At 36.8% G+C, this 7,496-nt stretch overlaps 1 pseudogene; it reads left to right on the plus strand.

Moving 5' to 3' along the window:
* Positions 1-1,579: 1,579 nt before the first annotated feature.
* Positions 1,580-6,836, plus strand: LOC137822199 (uncharacterized; annotated as a pseudogene).
* The last annotated feature ends 660 nt before the right edge of the window (positions 6,837-7,496 follow it).

Here is a 7,496-nt window from a genome sequence, read left to right on the forward strand (position 1 = left end):
TGGGGGTGTATTGTGATTGATAAACCTCTAACACATACTAAGTGTCTTGGTTCATATAGCTTGCTATACCAACTACACTGTGTGTTACGTTCATCAATCTAAGACTGGTTCATATAGCTTGCTATACCAGTTCTGATGCATTACATCTTAGATAAACCCAGTATTAATTTCTTTCAATATTTCTATGTTTTATCTTTTGCAATATGTGGGGGATTGTTGTAAAACAAGAACCTAATATAGCAAAATAAAAACGAAAAACAGAGTGTGTGAAACGAAAACAGAGTAAGTGGTAAAACCCTAAATTTCTTCAGTGACCGTTGGAGGAGATCGCGGAGGTTCAGCGAAGACCGGATTTGCTCCGAGGTTATCGCGTGACGTTGCCCCTTCCACCTAGAATCGTAGCCACACGACTGGGAACGCTCACGCCTTCGCTCTGCTGATCGTGTGGAATCTTGAGAACGTTGGAGAACGTTGCGAGATTCGTGGGTGGTTGGCTCCTCCTTTCCCGTGGGTCTTCCTCCAACTCCGGCGACGGTCACGGCTCCGTTAGGGTCTGAAGATGCGGTAGCTTTGGATTTCTTCATCTATAAATACCGCATTCCATCCTCTTGCTTGATACCACTCTCACTCACGGTTCTTCACCTTCTTTGCCTCTTTTTTTTCAGCAACTAAAAGATGCAACCTTTCTTCTTCCTCCCCTTATTCACCTTTTCTCTTTCTCTCTCTTCATTCATTATATTACTTTATTATATTTAATTTTCTGAATACATTGGGTTCTTACTCTATCAAGAGTAACTTGTTAGTTCTGATCCTTGGAAATCTCCGGGAAGTTCCTATTGTATCCCGGGAGACTTGCGCAATACACCGCGGATAAGTTCTTACGGACAGTGATTACTCACGCCTCGGGAAACCAGTTTTGTTCGTTTTAAAGCCTATTTTACTACAATGTACTATGTACACGAGCAGATGACCATACATGTGCAGGAAAGCCTTAAAGGTTTCAGAGTTTTATTTTGAGCTATGGATATGTAAATATTTGTATTTCTATAAATCCTAATCATGTATTAGGAATGTTTTGAAAAACTCCAAGTTTGTATAGAAATACGTAGAACTTGTATTGTAATAGTTAGATGTTATTTTCTGGGGTGTTACATTTAATGGTATCAGAGCAGTTCATCCTTAGGATAACCTGAGGGTAGTGGGTTTATTTTGTTTCTTCTGCGTGTAAATTTTTGTTTAAGTCTAGCCTCAAGTCTTAGTTAAAAGTTTCTAATAAGATGTTTGACAAAGTTGTTTTTCTTGAAATCTTGTTTGTGTTCGAGTCAAATTAATTGTTATGAATAAAGATGAAAGTATTAAGAATGAAAAGAATCTTGATAAAGTGGTGAGGGTGCACACTCATGACTGGATCAAGATTATTTTCTATCTTAATTCTAAGTAGTTAGAGTGCATTTTAGAGATAAGTCTTGATTGGTTTTGTATCTATTTTGTGTGATGATTTCTTTTAAGTTAATTTGTCTTAAAGATGTAGTTGGAAAATTTTAGTAATTTCTAACCCAATTCTTTATGTGCTTAGTAGATGGCACGTAGACCACCTACTCCTCCTCCACCAGTAGATATGCCCAACTTAGCTCGGGCAATAGAGATGATGGCAACAGCCTTGCAACAACAGAGTGCTACTATGACACAACAACATCAGGTCGCCCTTCATCAATTAGAAACAGCTAGATTAGCAGCAGAAGCATCTCAGCTTCATCAACAACCCCATACCTTTAGTCTGGAGGATTTTCTAAGACACAATCCACCCAGATTTAATGGCAAGGTAAATCTAGATGGATTAGACCAGTGGGTGAGAGACATAGAAAGAATCTTTGAAGCTACTCAATGCCCCGAAGAGAGAAAGTTATCCTATGCCATTTATGTACTAACTGAAGAAGCTGAATTCTGGTGGATAGGCATAAAGCAAATGATGGAAAACAAAGGAGAAGATGGCACTTGGGAGAACTTCAAACTAAGATTCCTGGAGGAGTATTTTCCCGATAGTGTCAGGTATGCAAAAGAAATTGAATTCATGCAGCTAGAACAAGTAAATCTTTCAGTCACTGAATATGCTACTAGGTTCAAACACCTAGCTAGATTTTACACCCAGACCATGACTGAGGCTTGGAGATGTAGAAAATTTGAGTTTGGGTTGAAGCAAGAGCTTAAAGAAGTGGTGATTCCTATGTCCATTAGAGATTTCCCTGCTCTAGTGGAGAAAGCAAAAGTAGTTGAGAGTTTGAAAAATAGTAGCATACTTGCTAAGCCTTAAGTGGGAGGACCTTCTAAAAGCATGCTTAAATATGAAGATAGAAAAAAACCTTATTTCAAACCTCAATCTTATAGCAGTGGAAGACCCAGTTCTTAATCACCACCTAGTTTCAGATGTTTTAGATGTGGTGGGCCACATGTTGTTAGATTTTTCCCTCATCTAGTGTCAAATGTGACATGTGATAGATGTCACATACAAAAGACTGTCGTGTCCAATTGGGAGCTCCAAATTCTGGCGGAGTGTAGCAAGTACAACAAAATAGTAATCAAAAACCCAAAGTTGATGGCAGAGTTTTTGCTATTAGTGGAGCTGAAGCTTCACAGTCTGATAGCCTTGTTAGAGGTATTTGTTCTATCCTTGGAACACAGTTATCTGTATTGTTTGATTCTGGGGCAACCCATTCTTTTATATCTTTTAATTGTGCTAAGAAACTTAAGTTGTCAGTCTGAGAGTTAGAAATTGAGTTGGTGGTATCTACACCAACAGAAGGTATTATAGTAACTTCTTCCATGTGTGTTGAGTGTCCAGTAATTATAGATGGGCGGAGATACAAAATCAACATGATTTGTATACCTCTAAAAGATTTGGTGATTATATTGGGAATGGATTGGTTGTCTGCTAATCATATCCTTATAGATTGTGGTCGGAAGAAGTTAATTTTCCCTGGATTAGAAGGAATGCAGGTTATCTCAGCTCAACAGCTTGAAAGAGAGATACAAGAAGGTGAAAAATGTTTTATGCTCTTGGCTTGTTCTATAGTTACTAATAAAGTACAAAAAGATATGTTTGTAGTTGAAGAGTTTATGGATGTATTTCCTGATGAGATTCCTGGACTTCCACCTAAAAGAGAGATAGAGTTTGCAATAGACTTGATTCCTGGAGCAGGCCCTGTGTCAATTTCTCCATATCGAATGGCACCATCAGAGTTACCTGAATTGAAGAGACAACTAGAAGACTTATTGGAGAAACAATTCATTCGACCTAGTGTTTCTCCATGGGGAGCTCCAGTGTTATTAGTGAAGAAGAAGGATGGTTCGTCACGTCTATGCATAGATTATAGACAATTAAACAAGTTAACAATAAAGAATAAATATCCTCTTCCTAGAATTGATGACTTGATGGATCAGTTGCATGGGGAAGTTGTCTTTTCTAAGATAGATATGCGCTCAGGTTATCACCAAATTTCAGTGAAAGCGGAAGATGTTCAGAAGACTGCTTTTAGATCAAGGTATGGTCACTATGAATTTCTGGTCATACCATTTGGTGTGACCAATGCTCCAGCTATCTTCATGGATTATATGAATCGGATATTCAGACCTTTTCTTGATAAGTTTGTGGTAGTGTTCATAGATGATATCTTGATCTATTCTCGTACAAGGGAAGAACATGCAAAACATCTTAGAACTGTCCTAAACATTTTGAGAGAAAAACGGTTATATGCTAAACTTCCAAAATGTGACTTTTAGATGTCAGAAATATAATTTTTAGGACATGTCATCTCTGCACAGGGAATATGAATAGATCCTTCTAAAGTGGAGGTTGTACTTCAGTGGGAACGTCCTAAAACAGTTACAGAAATTAGAAGCTTTGTCGGGTTAGCAGGATATTACAGGAGATTTATAGAAGGCTTTTCTAAAATAGTGGCTCCTTTGACCCAATTGACTAGAAATGATCATCCTTTTGCATGGACTGAACAATGTGAGAGAAGCTTTGAAGAGTTGAAAAGAAGGTTGACTAATGCTCCTGTATTGACAATCCCTGATACCAATAAGTCTTTTGAAGTTTTTTGTGATGCTTCCTATCAGGGATTGGGTTGTGTTCTAATGCAGAATAAGAAAGTTGTTGCCTACGCTTCTCGTCAGTTAAAGGTGCATAAAAGAAATTATCCAACTCATGATCTAGAATTGGCAGCAGTTGTCTTTGCTTTAAAAATATGAAGACATTTTCTTTATGGAGTTAGTTTTGATGTGTTTAGTGATCATAAAAGCTTGAGGTATTTGTTTGATTAGAAGGAGCTTAATATGAGGCAGAGGAGGTGGATTGAATTTTTAAAGGACTATGATTTCCAGCTAATATACCATCCTGGGAAAGCAAATGTTGTTGCAGATGCGTTGAGTCGTAAAAAGATACAAATGTTGTCGCTTATGATTAGAGAGCTAACATTGATTGAAGATTTCAGGAGTATGAATTTGGAGGGTTCCATGTCTTCAAATTGCATTAGTTGTAATACACTTGTTATAACTAATGAATTTCTGGAGAAGGTGAAGGAGAAGCAGTTGGAAGATTCAAAATTGAAGAACTTCATGGGCTTATTAAATACTTACAAAACTAAAGACTTCTCTTTAGGAGTGGATGGTATTTTAAGATTCAAAAATAGAATATGCATACCAGATGATAATGAACTAAAGCAAACAGTGTTATCTTAAGGTCATAAAAGCAAACTCAATTTACATCCAGGAATGACCAAGATGTATCAAGATCTCAAGAAGTCTTATTGGTGACATGGCATGAAGAATGATGTAGGCAAGTTTGTAGCTACTTGCTTGACTTGTTAGAATCAAAGATTGAACATCAACGACTAGAGGCATGTTAACTCAGTTAGACATTCCAGTGTGGAAGTGGGATAGTATCTCAATGGATTTTGTTACCCACTTACCACGTACTTTGAGGAAGCATGACTCTGTTTGGGTCATAGTGGACAGGTTGAAAAAGACGGCACACTTCCTACGTATAGACTTGAGAATCTCTATGCGAAAGTTGGCCCAGATTTACATTGATGAAATAGTCAGATTGCATGGTGTACCCTCCAGCATAGTTTCAGATAGAGATCCTAGATTCACCTCAAGATTCTGGCAAACACTTCAAGAAGCTTTAGGGACTAAACTCAGACTTAGTTCAGCATACCATCCTCAGATTGATGGACAATCAGAGAGAACTATCCAATCGTTAGAGGATTTTCTTAGGACTTGTGTGTTAGATCATTTGGGCAGTTGGGATCAAATTCTACCTTTGGTAGAGTTCACTTACAATAACAGTTACCAAGCTAGCATAGGAATGGCTCCTTTCGAGGCATTGTATGGAAGGAAGTGCAGGACACCTCTGTGCTGGTTTCAGGATGGTGAAAGTGTGTTAATTGGACCATAATTAATACAACAAACCAATGAGAAAGTAAAAATGATTCAAGAAAGATTGAAAACATCTCTCAGCAGGCAAAAATCTTATGCAGATCAAAGAAGAAGACCTTTAGAATTCTCTGCGAGTGAGCATGTCTTTTTTAGAGTTACATCGTTCACTGGTGTAGGAAGAGCACTCAAATCCAAGAAATTGACTCCTAAGTTCATAGGACCTTATCAAATTCTAAGGATAATAGGTCTTGTGGCTTACGAAATTGCTTTGCCTCCTCCTTTAGCTAACATTCACAATATTTTCCATGTATCCCAACTAAGAAAGTATGAGTTTGATCCTAGCCACATTCTAGAGTCTGATTCCATCCAGGTCAAAGAAAATTTGTTGATTGAAGTGAAGCCCATCAAAATTTTAGATTCACAAGTGAAACAACTTCGTGGAAGAAGTATTCCCATGGTGAAAGTATTGTGGGATCTCATCTCTGGAGATTCCACTTGGGAAATTGAAGAGGTGATACGAGCATCATACCCCAATCTCTTTCTTGGTAAGTTCATTTTCGAGGACGAAAATTTTTGTAGTTGGAGATAATGTAACAACACTTTTTTTAAAAAGCAGAAAGCGTTTTTCCCCCCACCCCATACGATCACTTTCTTCTTCTTTCTTCCAAATCACTTTCTCTCTCTACCAACTTCTCTCCTCTCCCTTCTCTCTTAATTTCTCACTTCATACCTCATCTATTTTAGAATCTAATCATACCACGTTGTAGCTGGTGAGTTAAGGAACATTTCCACCCGATCAGATTTTTAAATAGAGTAAGTTCATTTTTACTCTAAATATCCTTTGTTCTCTGTTTTTTCTTAGGATTTAGTCATCAATATTGGTGGGTTCAGTTGAGAAGTTTAACCCTCTCAACTTATTCTACTATATACTGAATTTTTGTTCTCTTTGGATAATTTGCATTAGGTCCGTAAATCTTGAAGTTTATCCAGACTGTGGGGAATAAAATTCTAAAAGTTGCTTGGAAAGCAAGAAATTGAGGTAAGGGAAGCTAAATTTAATTTTTAATAGCACCCTAGGATAAAAGATTTGAATGCGGAAGGGACGTGGTCCCAATATTCAATTTCTCTTGCAGGGATGTTGTTTGTTTATATATTATTTAAATTTGTAAAAATATTAGATTTTGATGGTTTAATATTTAAGGTGTTGTTTTTTTTGTTAATTACGCTTTTGAATATTGTGGATCGTGTTTGAAATGATGTTGTATGGCGGAATGGTATGAAATTTAATTCATACATTTGGGATAATGTATGGACTGATGTTTGTTGTGTATTAAGTATTGATGCCTATGTGGTAACAGAGATCTCCGAGCTTCACTGATGATCTAAGTCACATAGACTAAGATATCAGGTGGTGAGAAGCTGATGGAGGAGTTCATGCATACTGTGACATATGAGATGCACGGCTTGGTTTGTATTGAACTTACCCTGATCCTTTCTGTTGGATTCATTGATAATCTTTGGATCAGGTGTTAGTCTCTGGTAGGACTTACTTAATACGGGTATTCCGGAAGACGTTGTTTGTTGAATATTCTGGATGTGTAGATCCATGTGAGATCTATGTGATTAATTTATGTTGGAATTTGAAGAAGATTGAATAATTGAGAAATTGGCCATGTAATTTGATTTTCTCTTTTAATTTAATTTCGTATATTATAAAATTTTATTTTCACTAGCTTACCCTTGCTTTTTGTGTTGTGTTTAAACTGCGATGACTGTACTCTGTACACGAGCAGATGACCATACAGGTGCAGGAAAGCCTTAGAAGTTTCAGAGTTTTATTTTGAGCTATGGATATGTAAATATTTGTATTTCTATAAATCCTAATCATGTATTAGGAATGTTTTGAAAAAACTCCAAGTTTGTATAGAAATACGTAGAACTTGTATTGTAATAGTTAGATGTTATTTTCTGGGGTGTTACAAAAAGAACTTATTTTAATAATTTTCATACGTTAAACATCTGGTTTAAAGTTTGAACCAGGGATAAAAATCAATTTTGTG

This window comes from Phaseolus vulgaris, chromosome 9, assembly GCF_000499845.2.
Source record: "Phaseolus vulgaris cultivar G19833 chromosome 9, P. vulgaris v2.0, whole genome shotgun sequence".
Lineage (NCBI taxonomy): Eukaryota > Viridiplantae > Streptophyta > Magnoliopsida > Fabales > Fabaceae > Phaseolus > Phaseolus vulgaris.